This window comes from Salvelinus sp. IW2-2015, linkage group LG5, assembly GCF_002910315.2.
Source record: "Salvelinus sp. IW2-2015 linkage group LG5, ASM291031v2, whole genome shotgun sequence".
Classification (NCBI taxonomy): domain Eukaryota; kingdom Metazoa; phylum Chordata; class Actinopteri; order Salmoniformes; family Salmonidae; genus Salvelinus; species Salvelinus sp. IW2-2015.
Genome location: NC_036844.1, coordinates 2,962,045 through 2,973,163, shown reverse-complemented (window position 1 = coordinate 2,973,163; position 11,119 = coordinate 2,962,045).

Genomic DNA, 11,119 nt, shown 5'->3' with positions numbered 1-11,119 from the left:
GTACCCCCAACAGCAGCCCAAACACCTTACCACTGCTACACCTGGCTATCATTTGAGCCTTATCAAGCAGCGAAGCAGTTCATTCAGCCTCATTTGCTGCCTTTTAAAAAAAACATAGCTGATATGGTTGACTTGCTTAAACAAATGTGGTTTCCACAGGGGTGATGAGAGGTGTTGGGTTTGCGCCAGACATAGCATTTATTCCACAATTGAGATGTACAAAACATGGCATAAGGGGACAACACGCGGATAAGATGCAATCCGTAATTTCGATTAAGATATTGATGAGCGAGCTAGGACGTACGTTGTCAATATAACTATTTGTTCAGCACTTTTGAAATGTACAGCGTCAGAATTCAGAACATGGGACATTCTTACAGTATTCTCTCTGTACACCAAGTCAGAACTGTGGGATAAATAAAGGGGGCATATAAACAGACAATCAAACCTCTTACAATATTTGATGACATTTCTCTAAAACAGGCTATAGGCTACATGTGCACCACCAAGTCAGAACAGTAGGCTAAGGTATGAGGGATAAAGGAACCAAATTATTAGGGTGAGGTAGATGAGCTACTACACTACTAGCTTACTACACAACATACACTTAGTATTACTTTCTTAGCTACAATATACATATCTCCCTGGCATATTACATAATTTATGCAGCAGCATACAATACATTTTTTGACTCACCTTGTTGTGCTGTGTTCACTTGAACAGGAAGGTGGCGTGGGGGTCCTTCGTGGGCAAATTTTGTCATCAAACTTCGTCATCAAAGTCTGTCATTCTCTGGGAACTCAGAAAACAAAAAACAAGTTCGAATCATAACGTCAGTGATCTTCAGGTCGGAGCTCTAGAAAGAGGCCCGCGTTCCCAACTTGGAATTCCTAGTTAGATGACCGTTCAAAACTTATTTTCCCAGTCGGAGCTCGTTTATTTCAAAGTTCCCAGTTGTCTTGAACTTACTGAAGTCTGATATTTCCCAGTTCCGAGTTTACAATTGTTTCCAACTCGGCAGAAGTCATTCTGGATAGACAGCTTGGCCAATGTTGAATGTTTATCATTTTAAGCTTGGAAAAGAGACCTTTAAACCCAGACTTGGACCACACACCCACTCCACTGAGTAGCAGGCTAGTGATTGCTTTGCAATGCTTGTAGTTAATCACGGATTCCTTCCAAACACTCATTGTTGAATATGCGATTTCCAACTTGTTGTGTAATCTATCATTTTTCTTCATAATTTCTCTTCATATGACAAAGATTGAAAAGGATTTGCAAGTAGATTGTTGACTTGATTCATGATGATGACTGCTAGCTTGCTAGCTAAGATTTTGATAGTATGATGTTGACATGATCATTCCAATCAAAACTACGGTAGATATAACGTGATTTGACGTAATTTTATCTGTGGCCAATGACCTTGAGCCTTCTTGAATGGGCACTTCTAATGTAACTCTATGGCCACACCCAAGGGGCTTGAATTTTCGAGCTCTCCCAGTAGATTTTGCGGTGATGTAGTGTCCCCATGAGTGACACAACACTGAGACAATCACGGCACAACTAGAAAACATTACCAAACCCTACACTCMGTATTTTTCCCTGCCCCCCCCCACCACCACCACCACCACCACATAAAGCACTGAGCTAGGCTGAAACACCTGCATTTTGGAGCTTACTCAAGAAAACAAAAAAAACGGCTTTATTAACCCAATGATTTGTTTGTTTTTTACATTGTTTGCAAACTGATATGTGACATATTAATGCCAAATAACATGCAAAACTGGTGGGGCTCAAAACAAGTCGCCCTATATGACGGGTCACCAGTGCTCCAGACGAACATTTTCCCCTGGTGTCACTTATGCGACTGTATTACAGCTACACCAGCAGTCACGAGTCATGATCAAATTCCACTTGACCATTTAGCTTCTCCAAAACGCCGTTCTGATGCTGCTGATGGTCATTAGTAGCCTACAAAACCTGCTAGCTGCCAGTCACTAATGGCCTGGTACTCACCGCTCTATTGTTCATCTAATCAAGATGGCGCCGAAAGAGAGGGCTGCCTTGCTTCTAGTTCTTAGGAAACTTTGCAGTATTTTATTTTTTTATGTATTATTTCTTACATTGTTAGCCCAGAAAATGTTATGTTTTATTACATACAGCCGGGAAGAACTATTGGATATCAGAGRGGCGGTAACTCACCAGCACTACAATGCATTTCGACCAGGAATACGACTTTCCCGAAGCAGATCCATTGTTCTCACCACCTAGGGCAATTGAACTGATTCCAGAGGCCGACCCAAAACAACGCCGGCGAAAAAGGGGCTCTCGGAGTAGTCTTCTGTTCCGACTTAGGAGGCAGAAACTCAAACAGGAAGTACCCGAGCTAKGGACTATTCAACGCTGGTCTGACCAATCGGATCCCACGCTTCAAGATTGTTTTGATCACGCGGACTGGGATATGATCCGGGTAGCTTCCGAGAATAATATTGATGAATATAACAAAACGGTAACTGATTTTATCAGGAAGTGTATAGGAGATGTTGTACCCACTGTGACTATTAAAACCTTCCCTAACCAGAAACCGTGGATAGATTGCAGCATTCGCGCAAAACTGAAAGCGCGAACCACCGCATTTAAACTTGGCAAGGTAACTGGGAATATGGCAGAATACAAACAGAGTATTCTCTCCGCAAGGCAATCAAACAGGAAAAACATCAGTATAGAGACAAAGTGGAGTCACAATTCAAGGGCTCAGACACAAGATGTATGTGGCAGGGTCTACAGACAATCACGGACTACAAAAGAAAAACCTTTCTTRGCCCGCTTTGAGGACAACACAGTGCCGCCGACGCGGCCCGCTACCAAGCACTGTGGGCTCTCCTTCTCCGTGGCAAACGTGAGTAAGACATTTAAACGTGTTAACCCTTGCAAGGCTGCCGGCCCAGACGGCACACATAACCTCCATTCGATATTTGAGTGCAGGCTACAGATTACGTTTTATTTTGTGGGCCWTTTTAAATCAAAAATTATGCCACATATATATTAGTAGGCTATACTGGATTTGTAGGCTATATTAAATTGATTTATTAGAATGTTTAAAATGTGGATGTTCCAAAGGTCTGCATCAGTGGCTTGTAGGCTATTGGTGGAAGTCAGGAGAGTCTAAACGTGTTTGTGTTAATTAATTGTTAATTACCATATAAGACCGACAGTTATTTGCATGACAATCATCTGCTGGCAAATGTCATGATGCCATAGCCCTAGGTGTCCCTGGTGCCACTAACTATTGGTGGCACCATCCAATCATGTGGTCAGATCCAAATCATGAGTAATCATTTTGTAAAATAGCCTAATTACCAGTATAATAAATAGACTGCMGAGCTATTCAAGAAWTAAGRTGTTTCYTTTAACATCCAAGCAGGAATGAATGCATGATTCAAGATGTTTTGACGTGCAACCTAATCCAGTGGTTGTCATGAATTTTGGGTTGACTATAGTTGATAGATAGCATCTGAACCGTTTGGGCTACAAARGGTTCYAATGGTAATGTGACCCCACTGTGGAAAGGGGAGATTCTCTAGAGCAAGATGGTGTTCTCCGTTTTTCTCTATGACCCCCACAAGTGTTACTGGACTCGTCTGAAGGTAAATGAAGCGAAGTATGGAGGTACAGTAGTTTTGTTAAATATATGTACAGTACATATAAAAAACACAAAGTATAATTATATATATATATATATATATTTCCTGAGCTTTCTTATATCCCTTTGCTACATTGAAACGTTTTAAGGTTCCTCCAAGAACCCCTCAACTAAGGTGCACATATTAACCATTGACTAGCAATGGTTCCTTGAGGAACTCCAGGGTTCCTCAAGTCACCACTAATTTAATTATAAGATTGTAGATCGCAAACTCTAAATATCATCCCCACTGCTAGTAGCAATGTAGCCTATTCATGTCCTAAAAAAACGTTGCGGTTGTAGGCTACTACCAATGAGACCTATGCCCTCACAATGGCCATATCTCAAAGCCATATCAAATATTTTGATTGTTAAATAGTTGCTATTGAGCTGAATATTGAGAGTCAAAAAGGTAAATATTTTGATTGTAAAATAGTTGCTATTGAGCTGAATTTTGAGGGTTAAAAAGGTTTTGTAAAAAATAACATGGTCACTGTTGGTAGAATGTCTATTTTGAGTGGCGATTTTGAGCYTTTATCAAAAGTCCCATCAGTAACCTGATTTCAGATGTGTCCATGTAAACAGAATTATTAGGGAAAATATTCTTCTTGCAAAGCCACACAAAAGCGTGATGGCAGAGGGCTGCTGGGAGCATGTGGAATAATCCCATCTTAATCTGGCACAGAGCCCAGTGTGGTATTATGTCTCACAGCCTCACTCACTCTCTCTCTCTCTCTCTCTCTCTCGCTCTTTTCTCTCTCTCTCTCTCTCTCTCTCTTCTCTCTCTCTCTCTCTCCTCTCTCTCTCTCTCTTCTCTCTCTCTTCTCTCTCTCTCTCTTCTACTCTTTCTCTCTCTCTCTCCCTCTTTCTCTTTCTCTTTCTCTTTCCTCTCTCTCTCTCCTCTCTTCTCTCTCCTCTCTCTCTCTCCCTCTCTCTCTCCTCTCTTCAATTCAATTTGCTTTATTGGCATGACGTACAATGTACATATTGCCAAGTATTTTGGATATTTACAATATAAAAATAAAATGAGAATCAAAATTGTCAACGGGACAACAAACAACAATAACCAATGTCAAATAACCATACATTCAACAATAACAATAAACATCAGTAAGTACATGTGCAGGTTGATTGGTTTGCCCACACTCTCCTCAACTTTGCAGGCACAATGTAGTGCGCTGCCAACCCACAGCCTCTGCATCCCCCAACTGAGATGTGTGTCTACTCTCATCAGAGAGGTCTTTGAAACCTTCAATAGGGTTCAAATTTGGAATGACACTTCTCATTGTTTATAATCTTGTACCATTTGTCAGGAAATGCAGCTCCGTCTCATTTCTGCTATTGTAATGATTTGCACACCTTTCCTTACAGAGCCAAGTTTCCTGTGTTCACCCTTCTCATTGGGTAGGCAAGGCTGTCTGCCACTGAGCCTGTATCTTGTCAAGGTTTTCTAAGGTTTTGAATCATAACCACTTCTCTACTCTCATCGTGCTCTCCTCATCCTGCTCTCTCTCTCTCTGCTCTCTCTTCCTCCTCTCTCTCTCTCTCTCTCTTCTCTCTCTGCCTCTCTCTCTCTCTCATCTCTCGTCTCATCTCTCTCTCTCTTTCTTCTCTCTCGTCTCTCTCTCTTCCTCTCTCTCTCTTTCTCTCTCAATCAATTTTAAATTTTCAAGGCTTTTATTGGCATGGGAAATATATGTTTACATTGTCAGAGCAAGTGAAATAGATAATAAACAAAAGTAAAATACGCAATTAAAAAATAACAGTAAACATTACACTCACAAAAGTTCCAAAAGAATAAAGACATTTCAAATGTCCTTATACAGTGTTATAAGGATGTGCAAATAGTTGTAAATAAATAAACAGAAATATAGGTTGTATTTACAATGGTGTTTGTTCTTCACTGGTTGCCCTTTTTTCTTTTTTCTTTTTTTTCTTTTTTTTTTTTTTACAATTTAACAATCAGCAATAATGCCCCGTRATTCCTTCCACCTACACAAAACACCATGCTACATGGGGGCACATCGTGCAAAACGCTTCCCCCAACACATGAACACCCCCCTCCCTCCCCTCTACCGGTATTAGCTTCAATGAATAACAACAAAAAAGAAACAAAACGACCTTCACATTCAATGCTAGAAAATYAATTATTCAATACAAAAATAAATAATAACATTAATAATACATTAATGAAGAAAGTGATAATGAGGCCGCTAAAGTGACCACTCTAGAAACTCCTGAAAGTCCCCCCAGACATCAGTAAATTCAAAGGGTTTATTAAGTAAATTGTACATTATTCTTTCAGATGGAATATAGGAAYCTAGTTATTTTAGCCACATCTGCTTGCTTGGCGGAGTGTAACTCTTCTATATAATAGCTGTGCATTTATTGGCTGCAATGACTGCCAATTTAATGAATCTGGTTTTGCTACCAATATTAACTGGTAGAACAGAGTCATCTCCAAGAAGAATAAGGGAAGGATCTAGTGGTACCGTCATATTAGTGACCTGTGATAAAAGATCTGAATAATGTCTTTCCAATAATTGCTTAGTTCAGGGCAGGACAAAAACATATGCATAAGTGTGCACCCCCTTTTACACCTTGGGAAAAAATGTTGAATATTTAGAATTGATCTTATACAGTCTTTCTGGTGTAAAGTAGACTCAATGTAAAATATTGAATCGCATCAACTTGTGCCTTGTGTTAAATAAAATACGCTGYGCATCTAAAAAGAGCTTTCCCCATTTCTCATCCTCAAAAATTAGAGGTCGTCATGRCACTTCATGCAAGCCTTCAGAGCTTCATCGTTCCCCAACAGAGCTTGAAGACTAAAGTYCATGTAAGAAAGGAAACCTTTTACCCCTTTCCTGTCCAGCCACAGTTGATCAGTTATAGGTTTACTCATGGGCTGAATCCTACCTCCCTACTGAGTGGCAATATAATGCCTAACCTGTAGGTACTTGAAAAAATGAGTTTGAGGTAACTGAAAATGAGATGCCAGTTGTTGAAAGGATAGTGGTAGCATGAGACGGAGTCTACAACCCACACAAGTGGCTCAGGTAGTGCAGCTCATCCAGGATGGCACATTTGTGGCCTGCTGGAGGTCATTTTGCAGGGCTCTGGCAGTGCTCCTCCTTGCACAAAGGCGGAGGTAGCGGTCCTGCTGCTGGGTTGTTGCCCTCCTACGGKCTCCTCCACGTCTCCTGATGTACTGGCCTGTCTCCTGGTAGCGCCTCCATGCTCTGGACACTACGCTGACAGACACAGCAAACCTTRTTGCCACAGCTCGCATTGATGTGCCATCCTGGATGAYCTGCACTACCTGAGCCACTTGTGTGGGTTGTAGACTCCGTCTCATGCTACCACTAGAGTGAYAGCACCGCCAGCATTCAAAAGTGACCAAAACATCAGCCAGGAAGCATAGGAACTGAGAAGTGGTCTGTGGTCACCACCTGCAGAATCACTCCTTTATTGGGGGTGTCTTGCTAATTGCCTATAATTTCCACCTTTTGTCTATTCCATTTGCACAACAGCATGTGAAATTTATTGTCAATCAGTGTTGCTTCCTAAGTGGACAGTTTGATTTCACAGAAGTGTGATTGACTTGGAGTTACATTGTGTTGTTTAAGTGTTCCCTTTATTTTTCTGAGCAGTGTATATTATTTCCCCCCTCAGATATGCAAGGAGAGCCTCCCATAACATTAGGGGGGAGGCAGTTGTTATTGGTGCTAAGAAATATGTCGACAAGAGTGTTCAGAAATGTTACAAATGTGGAATTACTTAGTAAGTATGTGCCAAACCTCCATCTTATTGAGGGTGGTTGTGTTTTACTGACTGGTACTGAAGCCAGCAGGGCAGAATGATCTGATATACATCTTGGTAAATACTTATACCCAGTAGTTAAACTTAAAGAAAGAAATAAGTCAATTCAAGAGTAACTGTCATGGACAGGGGAGTAAAATGAGTATTCTTTAACCTTTTGGTTGTGAAATCTCCATACGTCTACAAGTCCAAAATCTTTCATTTCTGCTTTTTCTGTCTTCCAACTTCTTGTATTTTTGGTCCACGTCCTCGCGGACGTCTAGGATGGCAGCCTGGTGGTCAGCATTGTCTTTTTCTAACTTTGTCACTCGTCCCTTTGTGACTTTCTGGTCTTCGTGGAGTTTATCGACCAGCACATCACTTTTGCTGAGGCGTTCAGAAATTGTCTCTTGGATTTTTGTTATACCCTTGTCCATCTCCATTCTGAACCATGCTGGTGCTTCTTCCGAGCTAGCATCTGCCAAGGCCGAAGAAGGGATGTCAGAGGGGGGCATTTTTCCATGCCTCGTCTTTGACATACTGGGCATCTTTTGTTTTGACGATACAATAGATGTTTTAACTACCAACTCAGTATTAACGAATATGTAAAATGTGTGACCACAAGATTTGTGACCACAAGAAAAGGGCAACCAGACTTCCGGTTGATGTCTTGTTAAAGCTTCGCCATTGCCGGAAGTCTGGTTGCCCTTTTCTTGTGGTCACAAATCTTGCTGCTGTGATTGCACACTGTGATATTTCACCCAATAGATATGGGATTGGATTTGTTTTCAAATTCTTTGTGTTTCTGCGTAATCTGAGGGAAATATGTGTCTCTAATATGATCATACATTTGGCAGGAAGTTAGGAAGCGCAGCTCAGTTTCCACCTCATTTTCTTGAGAGCCAAGTCTACCTTCGGCAGCCTTTCTCAATAGCAAGGCTATGCTCACTGAGTCTGTAGTCAAATATTTCCTTTATTTTGGGTCAGTCACAGTGGTCAAGTATTCTGCGACTGTGTACTCTCTGTTTAGGGCCAAATAGCATTCTAGTTTGCACWGTTTTTTTGGTAAATTCTTTCCAATGTGTCAAGTAATTATCTTTTTGTTTTGTTTTTTGTTTTCTAGTGTTGCTGTCCTGGGGCTCTGTGGGGTTTGTTTGTGTTTGTGAACAGAGCCCCAGGACCAGCTTGCTCAGGGGGCTTTTCTCCAGGTTCTTTTCTCTGTGGGTGATGGCTTTGTTATGGAAGGTTTGGGAATCYCTTCCTTTTAGGTGGTTGTAGAATTTAACGTCTCTTTTCTGGATTAAAAAAATTAGAGGGTATCGACCTAATTCGGATGATAATTCTGCAGAATTCTGCATGCAGAGTCTCAATTTGGTGTTTGTCCCATTTTGTGAATTATGCATGCATTGTACACAGAGGATATTTTTTAAGAATTCTGCTTGCAGAGTCTTAATTTGGTGTTTGTCCCATTTCGTGAATTCTTGGTTGGAGGACCACATACCTCACAACCATAAAGGGAATGGGTTCTATAACTGATTCAAGTATTTTTAGCCAAATCCTAATTGGTATGTCGAATTTTATGTTCCTTTTGATGGCATGGAAGACTCTCCTTGCCTTGTCTCTCAGATCGTTCTAGGGCAACAGTCTAGATGGAATTTGTATTCGTGGTTCTGGCAACTGGTCCTTTTTTGGAAAACAATTATTTTTGTCTTACTAAGATTTACTGTCAGGGCCCAGGTCTGACAGAATCTGTTCAGAAGATCTAAGTGATGCTGTAGGCCCTCCTTGGTTGGGGACAGAAGCACCAGATCAACAGCAAACAGTAGATATTTTACTTCAGATTCTAGTAGGGTGAGGCCGGGTGCTGCAGTCTGTTCTAGTGCCCTTGCCAATTTGTTGATATATATGTTGAAGAGGGTGGGGCATAAGCTGCATCCCTGTCTCACCCACTGGCCCTGTGGAAAGAAATGTGTGTTTTCTGCCTATTTTAACCGCACACTTGTTGTTTGTGTACAGGGATTTCATAATGTTGTATGTTTTCCACCCAACACTACTTTCCATCAATTTGTACAGCAGGCCCTCATGCCAAATTGAGTCAATTTTCTTTTAGATAACTCTTCGTGTTGTTGTTTGTTTAGAGTTTTCCAATTTTCCCAGAAGTGGTCAGATGCTATGGATTCTTCAATTACATTGAGCTGATTTCTGTTGTGCTGTTCCTTCTTTTTTCCGTAGTGTATATTTCTGTATTGTTTTAGTTATTCACCATAGTGAAGGCTCAGGTTTTCTGGGTCTCTATGTTTTTGTTTGGATAGGTTTCCAAATGTCCTTAGGTTTTTGCCTTCTTCATCAAACCATTTGTCATGGTTGTTAATTTTCTTAGGTTGTCTGCTTGACATTTTCAGATTTGATGGGGAAGCTGAGAGTTCAAATATACTGTTTAGGTTTTCTACTGCCAAGTCCACACCTTCACTATTACAGTGAAACATTTGGTCCAGGAAATTGTCTAGAAGGTATTGAATTTGTTGTTGCCTAATTGTTTTCCTAACACTACTTTCCTTCCATCTTTAGAATTTCTTAATATTATTCAGTTCCTTTGGCTTTGATGCCTCATGACTGAGCATAGCTCTGTTCAAGTAGAGTGGGATTTTGCTGTGATCTGATAAGGGTGTCAGTGGACTGACTGTGAACGCTCTAAGAGACTCTGGGTTGAGGTRAGTGATAAAGTCGTCTACAGTACTACTGCCAAGAGATGAGCTATAGGTGTACCTACCGTAGGAGTCCCCTCGAAGCCTACCATTGACTATGTTCATACCCAGCGTCCGACAGAGCTGCAGGAGTTGTGACCTGTTTTTGTTGGTTATGTTGTTGTAGTGTCTAGGGGGCATGTGGGGGCCCTCCATTTTGTGGGCAGTCTGCACATAGCCTGTCTTTTCTTGAGAGCCAGGTCTGTCTACGGCGGCCTCTCTCAATAGCAAGGCTATGCTCACTGAGTCTGTACATAGTCAAAGCTGTTTAAGGCCAAATAGCATTCTAGTTTGCTCTGATGTCTTGTTAATTCTTTCCAATGTGTCAAGTATCTATCTCAAATCATATCAACTCAATATTTGTCACATGCGCCGAATACAACAGGTGTAGGTAGACCTTACCGTGAAATGCTTACTTACAAGCCCAATAGTGCAATTCAAGAAAGAGTTAAGAAAATGTTTACCAAATAAACGAAAGTAAAAAATAATAAAAAGTATCACAAAAATAACAATAACGAGGCTATATACAGGGGGTACCGGTACCGAGTCAATGTGTACATGTAGGTAGGGGTGAAGTGACTATAGATAATAGACAGCGAGTAGCAGCATTGTAAAAAACAAATGGGGGGGGTGGTTGTCAATGTAAATAGTCCAGTGGTCATTTAATTAATTGTTCAGCAGTCTTATGGCTTGGGGGTAGAAGCTGTTAAGGAGCCTTTTGGTCCTAGTGCGGTAGCAGAAAGAACAGTCTATGACTTGGGTGACTGGAGTCTGACCATWTTTTGGCGCTTTCCTCTGACACTGCCTAGTATACAAGTCCTGGATGGCAGGAAGCTTGGCCCCAGTGATGTACTGGGCCGTACGCACTACCCTCTGTAGCGCCTTACGGTCA